The 20,454-nt window shown below is 33.5% G+C and overlaps 2 protein-coding genes across 3 annotated transcripts in view; one reads left to right on the top strand and one right to left on the bottom strand.

The window, feature by feature from the left end:
- The window catches only part of LOC112043619 (autophagy-related protein 16-1), a 242,328-nt gene that overhangs the window by 139,599 nt on the left and 82,275 nt on the right, over positions 1-20,454 (bottom strand). The window lies entirely within an intron of this gene.
- The window catches only part of LOC112043618 (uncharacterized), a 68,311-nt gene continuing 57,493 nt past the window's right edge, over positions 9,637-20,454 (top strand). The window contains exon 1 of the mRNA XM_024079114.2: positions 9,637-9,838. The gene's annotated coding sequence lies outside the window, so the exon portion shown is untranslated. The remainder of the gene's footprint in view (positions 9,839-20,454) is intronic.

Genomic DNA, 20,454 nt, shown 5'->3' with positions numbered 1-20,454 from the left:
AATTAAAATAACTAAAACTAACAACAATAACAAAAATAACAATAACTAAGACTTTACAAAATAATAATAGCATCTGTTAATTAATTTGTTGCGTGCTTCTTTATCAGTAACAAAGATTGAGTCATTTGTGTGGTTCAAGAAGCTGCCTTGTCTCCAAAGTAATAACGCGACAAGTTAGCGTCGTAAAGTACAAAGTTTGACATAAATACGAGCTTGTTAACATCAACAGTAACGATTTTCTTCATCAACTGATGAACTAACGGCCTTACATGTAAAGCGGTAAAAGTGACTAACTAATAAAATTATGGCAATACACTTCCTTCATTGTCGTAAGTTAAACATCACAAGTGTTATATGTGTTAAAGGAAAGCTAGTAAATTTCACTGGTTTTAATGTAGGTACGTCAATGCAATTTTGTATTCAATATCTTCTGGAATTATTTTATTATGGTGAAATTCAAAAAGTCAGTATGTGTGGGTCAAATCTTAGAAGTAAAATTTAACAAAAAGTAAAGTAAAATCTAGAAAAAAAATTTAGGTGAGTTGAAATTTCACAATAACTCATTGAAATTTCAATTCACCATTTTTTTGTCATACTTGTTCTAGTTATGCATGCATAAAAACGATAAAAATAACCTCTTAATAGACTTTTTTCCGTCTTATACTCGTATATTTAAATATTCCTAAGTTTGCATTTTAATAGTAAAAAAAATAATCTCTACCAACGAGAATTAAAAATTAACTCACGAGTTACCGACGGCCATGACACTTTAATCAAATCTTGATAAAAAATATACATATATATATATATATTTAACTAGCGACACGCTCCAGTTTCGAACGGGTGCTATGTAGATACTAATATTAGGATTAGTCTATACTATAGGATATCTTTATGGCATACCCCGCGCCCGCTACCTAACCTAGACGAAACGTACCTACGTCCCCATCAGCCACTGTGCTTCTCTGTGCTGTGTTTTTATATTTTTTGTACTATAATATGTATTTAGTTTTCTACAAATAAACCTTCCTCTTGAATCACTTTTTCTATTGCTGAATACTGCGTTGAAAAGTTTAAACAATCTAAGTGAACATACAACGGAAAAGACTTAATTTTTTACTGTATAACGATTTTAAAAATGTACCTACATAGTTATATTATTTCTGTTTTTAATTAACTATCTCATGTCTGTTTACGTAAAACAATAAACTATCGTCAAAACGTCTGCACTATGCCTTCAATAGCTGATTCCATGCAATTAGGTGCAATAAACGCTAGACATCCTGTGCGTATTTAACAAGATAGTGATCATTATGAGTAAACAAAAGTACGTACGATACGTATGATTTATAATGTGAAATGTTCGTACTTAACGTCAATTTAACTATCGTTGTTATTATCTGAACAGTCTTGGAATCCATTATACCAGTTATTAGTTTTATTTAGTTTTTTATTTATTTAGTTTATTTAGTTTTTTAGCTACAAGCGTCTCTTAATTTATAAAATTAAGAGACGCTTGTAGCTAGAGTAACAGAAATATAAAATATTAAGAAACTTTTTCTTGTAACTGGCAGGAAAGAAAAATAAAATTAAATGAGCTTATATGTATTTATTTCTTTAAAAAAAATGTAAAATGTAGGTAGGTATGTATTCTTAAACTATAAACGTTTCTTGAATACAGTTAAAATAGCAAAGCGAAAGAATACATAATCGCCCTATCATAATAGCCTCTAACAAGGCTTCAATGTCGAACGTCGAAGAATTATCTACTTGGAAGAAATAAATTCAATTACGCCGCTGATATTTTTACTTTATAAAATAAAAAATATCACAAATAATCATACCATTTCATTTATGCTGAAGTATGTGCTGTCGTAATGTGCATGTTAAATGAAGGCCTATTACAGTTTTCACCCTATAATAACCCCACTTACACACAGTTGATGGAAGCAAAAAAAAAAGGATTAAAACACGCAAAAAATTAACTATCTGAAGAATTTGTTTAGTATGCTAATTTTAAGCCAGCTCTAAATTACCTTAGTCTTATTTAAATGGTAAGTAGTAATCGGTGTTCGAAGTTATGTTTCATCATAGTTTTTTTGTACAAGTTGTAATTTTTACTCGTTTAATTGATTCTATATAAAGGTGTTTCGTATAAGAAATATATATAAAAAAATAACGATTTAATGAGTACTTTTAGACCAAATTAATAGTCTAATTGGTGGCCGTATATCAATTAATGGTTAACAAACAAGTCATTATAAAGTGGGGTCGAGAGAGATTGATGAGTTCAAGATTTCATGCAACATAGAGATTTGAGATGCCAGATGGTAAAAAATAGCCTACGATAACCACTATAATCACACTATTAATTTGAAAACTTGATTCCTTCACATTATGTACAAATAAAATAGTAGATGTGGATCTGAAGAGATAAATTAAAACTCATACTGACACGGCATCAAGTCCTCTCCTGTTTTTATTTTATTGTACCTACACTAGAATTATATTTCCTGGTTCAGTGTGTAAAAAATTTATGATTATGCGTTGATTTAAATGGAGCTCAAAGCGTGTGAATGTACGGGGTACACATCATAAAGGAAATAGTAACAGTAGTTAGTTACGAAGGAAACCTGCATGTTTTATGCGACGCAGAGCCTGTGCAATGCCTGCAGTGTCAATGTTAATAATAGCTATCACATACTAGTTACTTAAGATATATAGAGCAAACGTTTTAAGATTTAACTAAACCCATCTTTGAATCCTTGCCACACAAATAATTAGTGTTTGTTATTTATATAAATACATATCTATTACAAATGATGAGAGCCGTGATAGACCAGTGGATCTCTTCTTGACCTTGATCTCCGATTTCGGAGGGTGTAGGTTTCGGAGGGTGTAACTCGGTCCGGGACATGCACCTCCAACTTTTCAGTTTCGAACGTTTAAAAAAATTAAATATCACATGTCTTAAACTGTGAAGGAAAAACATCGTGAGGAAACCTGCATACCTGAGAATTTATTTAATTATCTGTGTGAGAAGTCTGCCAATCCGCACCGGCCCAGCGTGGTGGACTATTGGCCTAACCCCTCTCATTCTGAGAGGATTCGTGCTCAGCAGTGACCTAAATATGGGTTGATAATGATGATTATAAATGTAGAATACAGAACTGAGCATAGATGATCTTATTGTAGGTTATCTTTATCTATTGATAAAAACAGCCTGAAAATCCGTTCAATTGTCCTTTACAATATACTGACACACTGAAGCGGCAGTGGACATTGTTTTTAAATATATAGATTATAATTTAGAGGAGATAATATAATTAATGAAAGCTAATTAACAAGTTTAAAATTTAAATAAAATATAAACAAGCATTTGCATATAGGTACGTGCCGATCTTTTCTTAGTAAATTAGTAAGACGTTTCATTAACAACTTTAAATAAAATTCTCCTAATATTTAGCAAAAAAAGTCAATTAGAAGGGTTTTTCTGATTGATTTATTTTTATTTATGATTGTCACAAAATCAACAGAGTAGCTATGTATTATTTGTTGCGTGGTGCAGAGATTTGTTATTTAAATTAGGTACGTAGTTCGGTTTTCATATCTAAAACAATAGCTCGCAACACAATCTGCAGGTTATAATGTATACAGTACTTGTCTGAAAGATTATTTTGTACTGAAATACGACAAATTCATATCAACCAGTTATTAGCACAAACTTTGCGACATATCGCGCTCGTTAGACCATAAATATTAATCTAACAGCGTAGTTCCGTGAATTTTTAACCGACTTCCAAAAAGGAGGAGGTTCTACGTTCGGCTGTATGTATGTTTTTTTTTTTTTTTTTTATGTATGTCCAGCGATAATTCCGTCAATTGTGGACCGATTTTGAAAATTCTTTTTTTGTTCTGTAGGGTTTACTTCCAGGGTGGTCCCATTTTTTTCATGTCAGGATCTGATGATGACATCCTGGAGAAATTGAGGGGAACTTTCGAAAGTTGTAGAGACGGCGACTACGTTTGTTAGTGTTTCCATAAGGTATTTTAAACCACTACAACTTTATGAAGGTTTGGAGTTGATCTGATGATGGAGCCGAAACACAGACGATGGAACTCGTCAAGGATTTACAGCAGCCACCTTTTGTTTGGGCTTGATTAATTTGTATTGATGAGTACTTTCCACCTATATGGGTTGTGACTGTATTAAGGGTCTGATGATGAAGACAAGGGACAGTGAAGAGAACTCCTCGACGGTTCACAGTAGCTACCTTGTGTTTGGACTTGATAAATTTGTATTGATGAGAACTTTCCACCAAGATGGATGGCGACTGTATTAAGGGTCTGGTGATGAAGACGAAGCACAGTGAAGAGAACTCCTCGACGGCTCACAGTAGCTACCTTGTGTTTGGACTTGATAATTTTGTATTCATAAGAACTTTCCACTTAGATAGGTTGTGACTGTACACACGCAGTGGGTATGCTAACACTAAAAATAAAAAAATAAAAATTTTAATAAAAAAAATTCAACCGACTTCCAACTCAAAAAATAACTTTAACTAAAAAGCAAAAAATAACATCCTACTTATGTGCTACCTTCTGATCAGTTTGAAGGCGGTGCCAAGCCAGTGTCGTGTTTTAATTAAAGCTGTTTCTGGAATAACCACAGAAATTTTGTAGTTTAAACGGCTTGGCACCGCCTTCAAACTGATCAGAAGGTAGCACATAAGTAGGATGTTATTTTTTGCTTTTTAGTTAAAGTTATTTTTTGAGTTGGAAGTCGGTTGAATTTTTTTTATTAAAATTTTTATTGTATTTACCGAGTGAAATTAACGGGTATTTTATTTAATCTTCGTGCTAAAATATGCAATAATATTTGTAGATGTACTTTTCGGTTTTATTTATAATGATACTAGCGGATCTAAGGCTTTGCTTTGACTTATTCAACTTGACAACTTTACCCATTGGCAAATACAGTTACGCAAGCAACCAATAAGTATCGGCGACAAACAGAAACTTTAGCCACCTCTAATAAGAATTCTGGATCATTATGGAACAATGTTTACATCAGGCCAGATTCTTAGTTACGGGTATGTCTTTGTTACCTTACTAACTTCTTATTATTGCGATATTTTATTTGGATAAGAAAGCTACTTATTACAATCAATTAAAGAAATGTAAATGAGACAACGGTGTTGAACTACGGTGGTGAATTTTAAATTAACAAGAACAGTTTTTTCTTTTATTAGGTACATTAATTTTATACGCTTAATTCCTAGTAGTCTAACCTGTAGTTTGGAGTGTATAAATTACTTATAATATATCATAACGTGATATATAAGGAGCGACCAAAACGAGTGACAAACTAGTGAGAGACACCACTGCTAATTGATACACTCCTTAATCTCTTCAAAACGTTGAAAAACGAAGAAAGCTAATCTACGCTATGACTATTTTAGGAACGATGTCGTAAAGGCGAAATTTTTGGTTTCGCACAGTTAAAACATTTACATTAAAAGCATATTATGCTTAAATGTATTAAAGTTTTGACGATACACTATTAAGATAAAAAAAATAGTGCAAGGATCGCTTTATATGAAGATACATTTAGATACGTTATAAATATTCACTAGGTTTTCCTGATTCGATCTATACAGTATACTTTTATTATATAACGGTCTTGGTAATTAACAGAATTCGCTACTTATCGATCGAAAATAATTTACATTAGAAACTCAGATGCTCGTAACTCGTTCTTTGAGTTATTTGGGTACATTATGTTTTTTAATTGGTAATATGCAAATTAATTTATTGACCGGAGCGAAATCCTTCACAAACAGACTAATCAATTGTAACTTTTATGCTAGAAATGCGAAATTTTTTTGGCAGTTCTTTAACCTAACCTATAAAGAAACATTATAAGTTATATTTTATTAACCAACCGACAATGACGAGAATTTGCATTTAAACACGTCGTAATTTTCAGGTGTATGGATAAATACACGACGAACCTCCTTATCCAGAAAAAAGTATTGTTTCCGAGTGATACAAAAAATACTTTAATATACTTGCACAAAAGCAAAACACACATCACTACCTAGCCCTATGTAAGCTTTATACCTTTGTGTTATGGATACTAAGATAGCGAATTTTATCATATATATTTATATACTATACATAAATACTTGCTCATCATACGAATATTTTTCAGTTGTGGGAATCGAACCCACGGCCGTGAATGCAGAAAGCAGAGTCACTACTTACTGCGCCACGCGGCCCGTCAACTTTAGACGACCGTTCGGCGTAAATTACGTTAAGAAAGTTAAGTACATATCTATACTAATATAATAAAGCTGAAGAGTTTGTTTGTTTGTTTGTTTGTTTGATTGATTGAACGCGCTAATCTTAGGAACTACTGGTCCGATTTGAAAAATTCTTTCTGTGTTAGATAGCCCATTTATCGAGGAAGGCTATAGGCTATATATTATCCTCATATTCCTACGGGAACGGGAACCACGCGGGTATAACCGCGCGGCGTCAGCTAGTAATTTCATAAGTATACACTGGATTCAAAATAAAATGGACAACCCATATGCATAAATTAATTCACAATGTTATGATTGGTTCATACACCTCTAACATTGTAATTATGTTAATTATAATAAATACGAGTAAGTGTATCGAGATTATAAAAGCTGTAATGTGCAGGCACCATAAAGATGATAGAAGCTTAAGAATTTTATAGACATAGACAGGCCTAATTAGCAAAGAATCGAAAAATACGATGGGAAATAAGAATCTACCACATAATTATTATGTATGAAGCAGTGAATGGTCTTGAGAACGAACTTTACGATGCAATCAATCGACAATAATGATTTTTTATAACACGTCAAGAAAATGAACTAAGCTGCACAATGGACAATTGCATAAATAGGGGATTCAAAGTTAAAGTATTCATTGATATAAATTAGGCTTAGTTTAGTACTTTTGAAACGTGAGGTTGTTGGAATTAAAGTCGAAAACTTAAGATTAAAGTTCAGAAAGTTGCGCGCCTTAGTCCGAGAAGAGCCCACAGCAAACTCAGTCTGATTGATACAGGAATCTCTCTCTAGCCCACTGAACACTCTTGAGATTATAATTTTGTTGTACATCACAACGATATAAACATAAATAAGGATTTTGCAGACCAAAGCAGTTTGTCCGCCAACTTCACTCTAAAATCTTCCCTATATCAAGACTACCTACTAATCAAGATCAAGATACTAATTTTTAAATATAAGATTAAATATAATAAAAGCGCGGTGTCCCCACGGACACAGCAATATGCTTAGTGGAGACCCTTTTAGGATCACATCATGTAAGTTGCAATGTATTTTAATTATTGTTTTTTTTTTTTCTCTCTTTTCTTTGTATGATGTGTATTCTGAATAAACTATTCTTTCTTTCTTTCTTTTTTAAATGGAAAGAAAATATTAATATAATTTAATTATTACATTTTATTTTTCAATACACTTTTACGTTTATAAAAAACTTACCGATATTGAAAATCAAACACTTAAAATAGCGGATAATAATGACCTTGTGACCTGTAGTTAGTAGGTACATATTTAAAATCAATAGTTTACGGTTAACTGAGCTTTTAGAAACAAACTTTACAGTCATGTGACCTACTTGGTTGGTTTGAGCTTTAATTCTTAACCGACTTCAAAAAGGAGGAGGTTCTCAATTGTTTATTTATTTGGTCTAAATGTCTAAATTTTCAACTAGAAGAGACGTGGTAATAAATTTTTTGAAAATTAAGTAAATGCAAGTATGTACCTATTCGATGTTTGAAAGCAGTAGTTTGATTTCGAAATTTTATGTGAGTTTATCTTAATCGGACGCTTTTTGCAGTGGACGTGGTTGTCGGTGTCAGTGACGTCGGCAACAACGACAATACAGGATATGGTAAAATGAGCTTGTTTTGATGAAACACTATCAGTTTACTACACTATTTTAATGGCCCTAAAATAGATAGGATTTAAAGGTTAGGCCCAACACGCTGCTTCAATGCGAGTTGGTGAGATAAGTAAGGTTGATGAATTTTTACTCTGTGACGATCACTATCAGATGGTAATGATAATAACCGGGTCCAAAAGATTAACAGCTCTCTGAGGCATAGCCAACTTGAAGCCTCAATATCTCAGTGGTAAATGGGCCGGACCAACGAGAGGTGGTGGTTCAATCCCCGCTCGCGTGACTATTATCGTTTAACACAGTTTTTCCGACGAATGAGAGGGGAACGGGATTATTTGTCATCTTTAAAGAGATAAATGGCAAATATTCTTTAAAAAAAAAGCTACACAACCCCGAGCTCGTATTGGAAATTTTATTAAAGATGAAAAAAAAGTCATAGCGTAATCCAGGACAAGATACCAGGACATCGTGATACGAAGTCGCATAGGCTTGTCTAGAAGGTCTCACTCTTGAATCAATAATACCCATGATATAGGTGTTGCGGAAAAAAGAAAATGGAAGGACATTCCAGGTAATTTCAGTGCTTATTTGGAACGAGGAACCAAACCACTTAGTACGTGTCTAGGGATGTTGATTACGTAACGGCGTAGATCCCCAAGATGCGTTTCTATTCTGTGGTAAAAAAGTGACATAGTAATTAGAGCAAATAAAACCTGAGCATATTCTTTAGGACCTTACTTTACGGTACTGTGGAAAAAAGCGAGAAACTAATTAGATCGAATAGTATATAAATTAAGGCTTCAACTGTGTGTTTCGTTTGGATTATTGATTTGTACATACGACACCAAATCTCAAGGTTCAGGGTCAGTCAGGGTCAGACTATAAAATATTCAACGGTCCTTTCGTCCGAGAAATTCTTAGCAGCCCGAAGTCAGGAAGTTCTTGATGATACGTCACTGTCCTGAAAAGAGGACGATAAGCCTTCAGTCACGGTTATTATTATCAATATCTGGCTTCGAAACTACTGGTCCGATTTTAAAAATTCTTCCACCAACGGAAAAGTACTTTTTTAGCGACTAACATAGGCTTTATTTTATCCCCGAAATCCCACGGAAATGGAAAACACGTCGTTAAATACGCGGAGGGTCTGCTAGTCACCCAATTTAACTCGCTCTGGCTATCTAATAACAATAGTAAATCTAAAAACAATGGCGAAGGAGAGATACATGAAGGATTAGACATTCAAGTTTGGATTTTAAAAAAATCATGTAAGGATTTTTCTGTAGCTTTCTTTATAATGCTTCTTTTAAAATTGTCCTTATCTCTGTAAGATAATTACAAAAAGTTTCTAGCTACAAGTGACAGGCTTAAGTAGTTGGTTTATAAATTGACAACTTCGTCCACGCAGATTATCATGAAACAAATAAACGATAAGTGTGAAGGCCATTTAGATCAATATAACGAGGAGTCGCAAGGGCAGATCGGTATCGGCGGAGTCGCGCACGGCGAGCGGTGTCCGCGGCTCCATCGCTCGCGCCGACCGCCGCGACGTCCGGCCATCTCTCCCTTTCTCTCGGTTTATCGCTCTCTCTCTCCGTCCTTCGGCGGCTCGTTCCTCTTCTTCTTGCAAGGTTAAGGTTACGTCAGACGTGTTATGTTATAACCGTTGGGGCGCAGAGCTGCAAGTTCAGTGTCTCGTCGAGAGTGGCCGCGACACTAGGCTCGCGATCGACAGCACGCGTATTACGAGGACTGTGCCGCCTGTGATATACGAACAGTGAAAAGTTCATGAACTGGGTGTTGAAATTTGTTTGAACTGTCACGTGACGCTGACTCCTGAAAAAATCCTTTTTAGGCCTTCTATCGCTATAAATAGGTGAGTGTAGTAATACGAAATGAAATGTTTGCGAAACATCGATACTATTAACAGATAAAAATAAGAACTTTTTACTCGAATAACATTACAAATAGGGCGGGATTGACCAGCATGACCTGTCCTACAACTAGTCTATAAATATTTTATGCCAAGCCGCGGTAGCTAAGTAAGAACCACTCTTCCTACTACTGGATAATAGAGATATCATTCTATAATTTATACATATTAATGAACAAGAACATGAATAAGAACAGAGAAATATTTTTTACTAGTAAAAGCTTCAATAACTTTGTAAAATTGTTTGCATTTCAAAGTAGGTCACATAAAAATTTTCAAGGAAATTGGTTAACTATAATTATAAATTTGAAACTAAACATGCAACAAAATAAATATTTTAAAATATTATTATAAGCGTTTTGGCCGTAGCCCGCCGACTTGAAGTTGAGAGGTGTGGTGGGTATAAGCTATTCTCTCATTTTCAAATTTGTAATTAAAGGAAAATTTACTAACAAATATAATAATAATCACAAGTAAAACATTTAAAATACGATTTCTAATTTAATTAGATTTAAGGTTTGTATGTCAGGTGTTAGCTAGTTTTATAAAATGTAATTATAATAAATATGACATTAGCCTAGAAGAGTAGATTTGCTGAAGGGATAACATTATGCGATCCATTCAGTTTTACATAATATAATAAATGTAACCCTTTATAGAAAATGCAAATTTAAAATTGAATTAATAGTTGACTGTAATTGTACATTATAATACAAAATTCTGCAATTTCAGTTAGAACTCAGAACGTAAGAAAAAACAACATTAACAAAGATTACTTCGAAGAGGAAATGAAATTAATATTTAATTAGAAATATAAAGCAAACTGTAATATTCTCCGACAATATAAATCCAAGGTATAATATACAGATCAAAAAGAAACATAACGAGTGATACCGTTAGGGGTTTGCGAGGGTTTTTGCTCATCTCGGCGCACTCCGATCGTGTGTGAGATTGATAGGCTCCAGTGCACTTCAAGCTACCTATTCTCAGATAACCACGATAAATCAGTCTAAACTCCGGAGTACATCTCTGTTGCAATTAAATAGAGAACTTATTTAAAATAACTTTAGTAATATACTACTATATATGTACATATAGATAATAGATAGATAAATGAATAGCACGTAAACTCAAAATATGAACTTTTATAAACCAGTCAGAAAATTTACGCTGTTTCACTGCAATCGCACGTACTATACAGGCTACTCAAAGTTGAAACTAAGAATTTTTCAGACAGAACCCTTCAAATTTTATATTACAAAACTCTAGCAGATCCTCGCGGTTTCATCCGCATAGTTCCTATTTATACGGGCAATACGGGGATAAATAATAGTAATAATAACAAATAACTCAAGTAATTTTGAGTTTATTCATTACATACAAAAATACAAATCATTCCTCTTAATACTAGTGTAGATTAAAAATAATAACTGACAAATTACAAGTAGAGAAACCATAAGAAAGTCAAAACTTTATTAAAAATTTAATGAAAGTCTATTATATACCTGTAAAGCATTAATAATGAGATTATTTAACACAACGAACGAACAACTAGAAATTACTAAAAAAAAAGAAGAAACCAAATAGAGCAAATGTTATATAAAACAAGGTCTCAGGGAAGAGCGGATTTATGAATTTACAACCATTGCGCTATATAAAGCCATTCAGTGCTTTATTTCATTCCAGGAAAACTTTTTGTCGATTTATATTAAGTTTCTTCACCTTAAGTTACAAACGATTTATTGTGCAAGGGAACATTTTTTCAAGTTCTGTTTCTTTTAATAAGAACAAAAAATAAAAACGGAACGCTAAATAAAATTAACACGAGCATGTGAATCTTTGACGGTTTAATAAAGTATAATTCACTATCTTTAAGAAATATTTATGACTGCATTTGTAAATTTTTTAAAACTTTTTATAATCTAAACCATTGCATACAATAAATAGAATGACCATTCATCAAAAATTCAAAAATTCATCTCTTACTTAATTTTAAAATAAAATAATTTTAATAGTTTTTAATTTCATTAGAATAAATTAAAAACTAACATTAACAGTTATAGTAATGGATACATTATAATGTAAGAGTATTTTATATGTGTAATTTGCTCATTACATTATAACAGTTAGATGTAGTACGTGAATAAGCATTCGTTCCATATGAAAGATTTCAACGAGTTTACAGCGTCACTATATCAATGTTTTACGCACAACTTAGATATTAGGTTGATATAATAACATAATTTATGAGGTTTCATCATTTTTATACTAATAATTGTTTATTCTTAACGTTACTATTGAATATCACCTATACACACAAAGTTAATCCGTTCCGCTACCAATATTTCAAAGTTAAATAATTATTTACTAAGTTCTTTAATTTTCCAGCAAACAACTTCTTTCATCTTCTTTATGAAAATTTCGGGATGCATATTTTTTTTACGTCCAGACATTCGCAAATATTACAATGTGTTAGATAAAATTTAACTTAGAAAACATTAGCACTTTTTTACAGATAATTTTTGGATTTAGTTATTTTTTCTGGTACAGTGAAAAGACATTGAAAATTCAGTATTTTCATTTTAAGTTATTAAAACTTATGTAAGTAATAAATTTAAAGGAGTGACCGGGATTATTACGGAGCAAGAGTACTTATATGTAGCTTAGTTTCAAAGATAAAATTAAAAAAAAATTATTGATGTATCGAGAATATAGCGATTGTAGAGCATCTTGGCAAAAAATATTGTGAAAGCTATCAATCTTCTTCAAGAGCATCAAAAGTAAGACGCTTCCGCAAACAGACAGACCCTTTGGCAATATATTTAAAGGATATTGTAAAATATAACATACATTTAAGTCTCTGCATAATATTATGTTATCATTATAAAGATGACATAAACTGTCGATAATTATGTAGATGCCTATAAAACATTAGAAAATGAAACAGGTTCCGGTGCGCTTGTGGTATGATTTATTAATAAAAATAGCTGAGATAATAGAAGCTATTTGAATTACAAAGTTATTCTATCAATTTTATTGATCAACTTCGACCAATGAGAAAATAAGCAATTCGGAAAATATTTTGGAGTGCGTGTGTTTAATTAAAAAAAAATATGTGTTTTCTCAAGTGTTTGTGGTTATTTTTACGATACGAATATTTTTTATTTTATTTATTTGCTGAGAACATAGATTAACAGATGTTTGGCCATTTTTGGCGTACAACAATTTACCTACATATGACATAAAAAACACTAAATTATTTTTTAGTTTTAAATTTTCATGTGAAGAAATACAAATAGTCTACGGGCCTTATTAAGAGTACACTGAACATTGGCGCTACAGTATGTAAGTGCTTTTACATAATTGCACACAAAATTGATAGTAGTAAACGATTGGTCAGAGTTAGTACAAACGACCTGGAATGCACGATCGGGGTCGAGGGTCAGCATTAGTACAAGCCTTTAGATAGTTCGCCCTGGCCGTAGTAAATTGAGACACAGACAAGGAACGCTTGGAAATAAATCCGCTTATAGCTGTTATTAGTTCTAGCCTACGAGGATATTTTGAGACACAGTGGCTTCAACATGGCGATAAACTAAGCCTTTCTAAGCCTACTTGAAATACATGAATTTTGACTTGAATCGAATAAAATTGTATGTATTAAGGTCAAGTTAGTCATTTTCACGTTAAAGTTCCATATGTCACTTATCACGAAATCTCGAAACCTTTAAAAAGATGAAATTAGGCAGGGAGGTAGTTTGTAGTAAGTAGATGTCCGCTAAGAACGGATTTTGTGACAGAGATTAAGGGGGATTAAAGGCTAACGCGGACGAAGTTGCGGGCGTCCGCTAGTAAATTTTTAAACGTTCTCTTAAGAGTTTAACTACATATGGTATTGCGTGACTTGCTCGTACAAGTGTACCAAAGAACCAGTCGGTCTTTAGTTTATTATTACTTTCCTTGTATTCACACGCAAATCGATAATATGCAATTTTACGGCCCGATTCAACGAAAGCATAGGCTTTGGAGAGTCGGAACATAGAGTCTTTGACGGTTCATTTTGACCTCGATGTTGCTGGCTATAGAATGTAGTAATTAAGATGGTCACGTGAAAACGGTGACGCAGTGATTCGTGAGCATGCGCGCACCAGTGACACGCTACTCTAACAGAACAAACCTGCATTATCCAGACAAACCTCATTTTATGAAGGCTCAATGTATGTCAATCTATGTTAATACCATAGACAAGTACGGCCAATTATGGAGTTTGGACCGTGATGGCTTTGGAAGGTAGCAGGTTTCAAGGGTCCAGCTCCTCAATTGTCAAGTATAAAACATATTTTTGAAGTAAAACTTCTTTACGCAAGCTTGTCTAGGGGGGTAAACTGGTGAATACGCTACAAAATGTGTAATCGAGCGAGACGAACGGACAGGGAGCTAAAGAAGTTATATTCCAGTCACGTGGTCTCACACTCGTTTTTTTTTAATATTCACCTCGGAATATAATGAAAAAATCATGTCCTCAAACTCAGTTACTAAGCTTTGCGGCAACTCTTCGAAAAACATCGTCAAAAACAACAAGAACTTCAAGGGTCTCTAGCGAAGGATTATGCTACAGCTAACTCTGACGACTAGTCACATGATTCCTCATGATATCCATAAAAAAATAAAGAATTACTTTTTACAATTAGACTATTGAACATCTGATCTTTGAAACTTTACACAGGCCAATCTCCATTATTGGTTTCCGTACTTATCTTTGGTAAGACCATAACATGATAACTGACATTACAAACTTTCAACCGTCATAAAATAAGGTAAGTCTGGCTAGCACAGGCTCTTAGTTCACAAGTACTATCGAGTACAAGGCGAGATGGCGTCCCAATTCATTAATTGCCAACTTATTACTGATTCGATTAAAATTGCAAATCAACATGCCCCCGTCTATCGTGTCATAAGAAAATATGTTGTGAAGCGAGAACAAGAAGGGGTATTTCTTATCGCGGAAGTTTATCGTTAACAACTTTTCAACGAGAAAAATCTATCGGCAGTGCAAGATGCTTACACTAATGTATTCGTAACAGGTTTCCGTTTACGGAACAGAACTAAGAAATTGTTTCGTGGACTGGTTCGTTATATAAAACATGAAAACAAAACAAAAACCAGACTTGAAAATGTAATTGTATCTATGAAAAAAAAAATGTTGTAGGAAATATTTTCATGAAAACATCTCGTACCTACAGTATAATCAATACATATAAATGAAATTAAAGATTTTCTAGTTATTGATAAGATACCAAAACACAAACAATAACACAAAAAATAAATGGGCTAATCTCTGAGACGGCTGAACCGATTTTAATGAGATTTTAACTGGAAGATAGAGAAGGTGTTTTCGTATTTTTTTTACGAAAAAGTCCACAATTCCCGCGGGATTTGTAAAAACAGTATCACGTCAACAATGTCGCGGGCGTCCGCTATAAAACTGTGAGAAAATCCGAGTTTTTATTTCACTTTTGATATAATTAAGGGACTAGTACGCTGCGTTTACCTTTTTTACTGAAATCAAAAATAAAAAGGCATGGCCGGCGTCGTTCGTGTCGTGGACCTACAGTGAAGAAGCTTGCTCCTATTTATATAGTATCTCTTAAAGGGCGGTAAGGAGCGGTCGTGCGGGGTCAGGTCGGATTCCATCAGGGTTTCCATGAAGGATTTTAATTACGCTGCGACGAGTTGAACGACCCAACCGCTTCTATTAGGTGCGTCTGAAAGGCTTCGGCAAGTCTTTTACAAATTCAATAGAAGTTCAATTTGTGAAATGATTATACTCTAAATTAAATTGTTGAAAAAATATGTGGAGTCCGGTAACGGTAACTTACTATTTTTTCTCTTATTACGTCTATTGTATCATATGGCTAATTCTGTTCTACAAAATGGGTTTACAAAGATAGATAAATAATTATTTTCTAAGAATATTACTTATTCTTTTTGTGCGCACATACAATTACAAAACATCGAGAAACATAATTAAATAAGTATAAATAAATGCACAAAGACGCTCTCATAATGACATATATACTATGGTCTTTTAACAATTTTCTACAGACAAACTACCTTATTAGATTTTATACATGACTGCATAAATATGACGTTAATGCATTAGTTAAAAAATCAATATTTATCAAAGAAACGATTGAAATTGAAATACATTTTAAATTCACTGATTTGCGCAAACATCTTTCATGCGTCGTCGGCAACTCAAACCTCAAATATAATCGTAAGTAAGTACTTATCAATACATAAATACATACATATATAGATAAAATTTAAGTGTCTGTCTGTGATTTCAAAATAAGTGAGTTACTCAAGTACTATTAGTTATTTACACGGCACCAAAACGCAACTAAAATTTTTAAAAAATTTCGTCTGTCTGTCTGTTTTGTCTAAACTCTAGAATGGCTAAAATCGATTTTAATGGGATTTGCATTGGAAGATACAGAAGGTTATAAAGCAACATATAGGCTACTTTTTTCCTGGAAAAAGTCCATGGCCCCTGTGGGATTTAAGCAAAACAGAATTTCACGCGTATGAAGTCGCGAGCGTTCGCTAGTCGACAATAATGCCGGTGAGCCAGACAGTGGTAAAGCGGTCAAGTGTGTGTTCTTCATACGACGCACTTAACCAGTCTCAAGAATCCAACTTGTAGTATTTCGTTAAGCAGGTGCACGCACAATGGGAGCCTACGCGAAACATGTATTAGTGGTATTATCTGCGTCGTAAAGATTAATAAAATATTGTCTTGACAATTGGATTTGAAAGAAGTTAAATGAACCGATTCTCATGTGTAGTATACTTTTAATAGTATTAGATGTTTTTCCGTGATATTGTTTGTTTGTGAAACTCAATACAATTTTTATTATATATATTTAACTGAAACATTCACAGTTATGTTTGCAAGTCGATTGCGCATTCAGTAAAAGAAATTCATCTTACTTAAGATTAAACCTTTGTAAGATCGTAGAAACCATAAAATCTTAAAAAAATTGGCGTGGAGGTAAATTGTAATATGAAACTTTTATCCCAAAAACCAAAGAGTGTCTGCGGGATAGTAAAAATCCACGAAACTATGAATTCATGTAAAATCAATGAAGGACTAAAGGTCGTATTATTTCCATTGTATTGCAGGAATTGCCAGTGATTTACTACTATCAGTTGGGACCTATACTAAATCTTAGAGAACGACATCAGAAAAATTAAATGAGGTCCTATTTGCAATAATATAAGTAGACATCTTATGTAGACGGCAAATGACATTTTATAAGAAACTAGCTGACGCCAGCGATTTCTTGTGAATTTTTTTATTCGGATAACTTTTTTCTTACATTATAAACAAACAAAACAAGCCTCTATGTTCCAAGCTTCGGTTAAACTAACTGTGAAAACCACATGAAAATCAGTAATTCTGGATATTAGCACGAATAGACAGATAAAATGAAAGTTTAAAAATTTAGTTCTTCATATTCTGCTAATTTTTACAGCCCAACTGCCAGGAAGGGTTATTTTTAACACCCAATCGATTTGACGTTATTTCATTCAAAGTTTTCTTCTACACTATACTCATAATACACGATAGACAGCAAGATTGAAAAGTAATGAATATAAAAACAATAACAACAACTAGTACCTACTGAAATCGGTCAAATCAATCGGCACTAAAGAACATTGAACCGCCGGCCGTGATCAAGACATCTACAAAACAATCACAAAAAATGGCCGTCACAAAAGTGTGCTAAACAAACTATCAATAAAGTAGACCTTAACCATACACACTCGTGTCTAACCGTATTTTGTTCTAGATTTTTAGCAAAAATCTTTATGCAAAAAGTGACACTTGACTCCGTATAAAGTAAGATGAGAATGTAGAAAAATTTCTAAAAAAAGGATAGCGTGGGTGTGGTTACACTCTGAGTCAACGCTAACACGGTCACTATGACCAAATATTAACAAAACAACATATTAACTTGGTAATTTTGGCCACGCCGTAGCAAGGCATCATTAAAGCAATGACGAATAACTATGGTGTTTTTGAACACTCGTAAACCTAGATTTCAGATTAGCATTATATTATTTTCACTGCACGAAAGCATTTCGAAATATATAAAATAAAATATACGCGCAAAATACTCCACCGTGCAAACCGAATGACCGACAAAACGCGAACGTTTAAGTGAAATTACTTTCTAAAATCGTTAAAAGAAAGTAAAACCACTAAAATAAAATGAATACTGCACAACAAAGGACATTAATAAATTAAATGGTCACCTGTAGCCGTGACAAATCGTGAATACTTCCGCACAAAATAATGCAACATCACGATATCGTTTTCTACGAGTACAAGGCGTGCGATAAAATCCATGAAATTAGTGGTATATTGTTATCTTTGTCCTAGATAGCGTCGGTTGGACTAAATTATATTTGCGGGGGCGCACATTAGGTCGTAAAACGGAACGCTGTGTGAGACTAAATGGGGTAGGAGACTTGAAGTGCTTTCGTAGTCTGTAATAGTAGAAGTGGAGCGGACGCTTAACTCGCGGTGAACGAGGTCGGGTATCTCATACCCGGCGGTTTATAAAACACTAAATATTTCTGAACTGTTCGATTCCTGGAGCTCGGCTGGCTCAGCTGGAGGAGGTGGATCAGAGAGTGATTTTAAGTAAGCGTAACGTCGGCGTTATAGCAATTTCTTCGGAGTAAACTATACGAGAAAAACCCAATATATGTATATGGGACAAAACTGCTTCGAAAGAGCTTACCTAAGGTTATCTATATAAAGGAATTAGATGTAACGTCGAACTTAATTATGTAAGACAATTTTTTTTATTCAGTGTTCACAGTTGATTTAATTATCCCAAATGTTTTGATATTAAGTTTTTTTTCAAATATTGGTGGTATGTGCTTTCAAAATACTACTTTACAACTGCAGTTGGATTATTTTATTACAGCAATAAATATTAATCTAAAGTAATTTCAGTTATCAAAATCTACAAATCTTTATTTGGGTATGCCATACCCGTGAGGTGGGTAACAATTTTTCACCTCATTCACGCCGGGTTAAATTGATTGCGGGCGATACACGCGAATCGTCTAATAAAATCGCTAATGGAACGGTACCGGTGGCGTGCGTCGCATAACGGCTCGGCTATGTGCGGCTCCCACGGATGACGCATTATGCAACCTGTGTGTGGTGCAGCAGTTCCGAACACAATGCTCGCCGAACTCGGTCGCGATCGCATTCCCGGCGAAAAACAGGCACCGTAAGTGAAAACAGATGATCGCAAACGATCCATTGATATCGCGCATTGTCACGTCTTTCACGTACCGATCAATCACATGAGAAACATCTCCCAATAACAATATAAGAGTATAATTAAGTTGTTGCATCTAATTATTATAAAAATCAGTGTTTGCTTCGGAAAAAGCATCTTGTTAGTGATAGTAATTATTTTGCTTAGTAATTATATACGTATAGATTTACAAGGTGGGGACGCTATTTAAGTGTCTTTGAGCGATTATCATTTTCTCATGGTGAGAATTGTCTCGAATATAATGAATATATTTATCATGTATTCAATTAATCTCACACATTAATTAATTTACAACACTTAGTTCGCTACACGAACGACGCCATTTTAGTACAATATATTAACATATTTTTAATGCATATTTTATCTATGTATGGATACCATCAATAAATAAAAACATCAATAAATAGTTCATTTAGTACTGAATAAACTACAAAACATTTTTAAGGCATTTTTTTGTGTATCTGTCTAATTATTGGGTATATGATAGTATTAATTAAAAAAACTCACAGCCATTTTTAAAATCAACCTGGGGTCTTGCAAGGGTAGCTGGTTTAAAATAAAAGTATTAATTTCTGATAGCGTACATTAAAGACGATTACTAGTACATTATAAGTTTGAGAGACATTGAATAGGCAATCAATTTTAAACTTACAACGAAGTTAACCATTACTGACATTCAGGCAATTAAAGGTGCCGCACCGCGATTGGCCTTGCATGCACTCTAGGAATGAGTATTCAATTATTTTACGTACGTTCAACTATCTAATGACTACAAATAAACTAAAATTTTTGTTACATTCGTCATTGGCATTTATAAGGAGCCTATCCTTATTTAGAAGTATTTTAAGTAGTTGCAAATTTCTTTTATATTGAAATTCTATTCATACATTTTTGTGTAGGTGTATAATTTACATGTCTATATTATTTTATTTGGCACTTTAACACATTTTCAAAGTTTTTTGTCTATGAATCGCAAAACGTGATATTGCATTGAATATGAATATATATTTTACTAACCGACCTCCGTGGTTTTACCCGCGTAGTTCCCGTTCCAGTGAGAATATGAGGATAAAAAATAGCCTGTGCCACTCACAAATAACATGGCTTTCTAGAGGTAAACGAGTTTAAAATATCAGTTCAGTAAATTTCAAGATTGCCCCCTACAACTTATATTAGTTGTAGGGGGTAATCTCA

Source organism: Bicyclus anynana, chromosome 10 (genome assembly GCF_947172395.1).
Source record: "Bicyclus anynana chromosome 10, ilBicAnyn1.1, whole genome shotgun sequence".
NCBI classification, from domain to species: Eukaryota; Metazoa; Arthropoda; class Insecta; order Lepidoptera; family Nymphalidae; genus Bicyclus; species Bicyclus anynana.
This window is presented reverse-complemented; position numbering and strand designations above follow the sequence as displayed.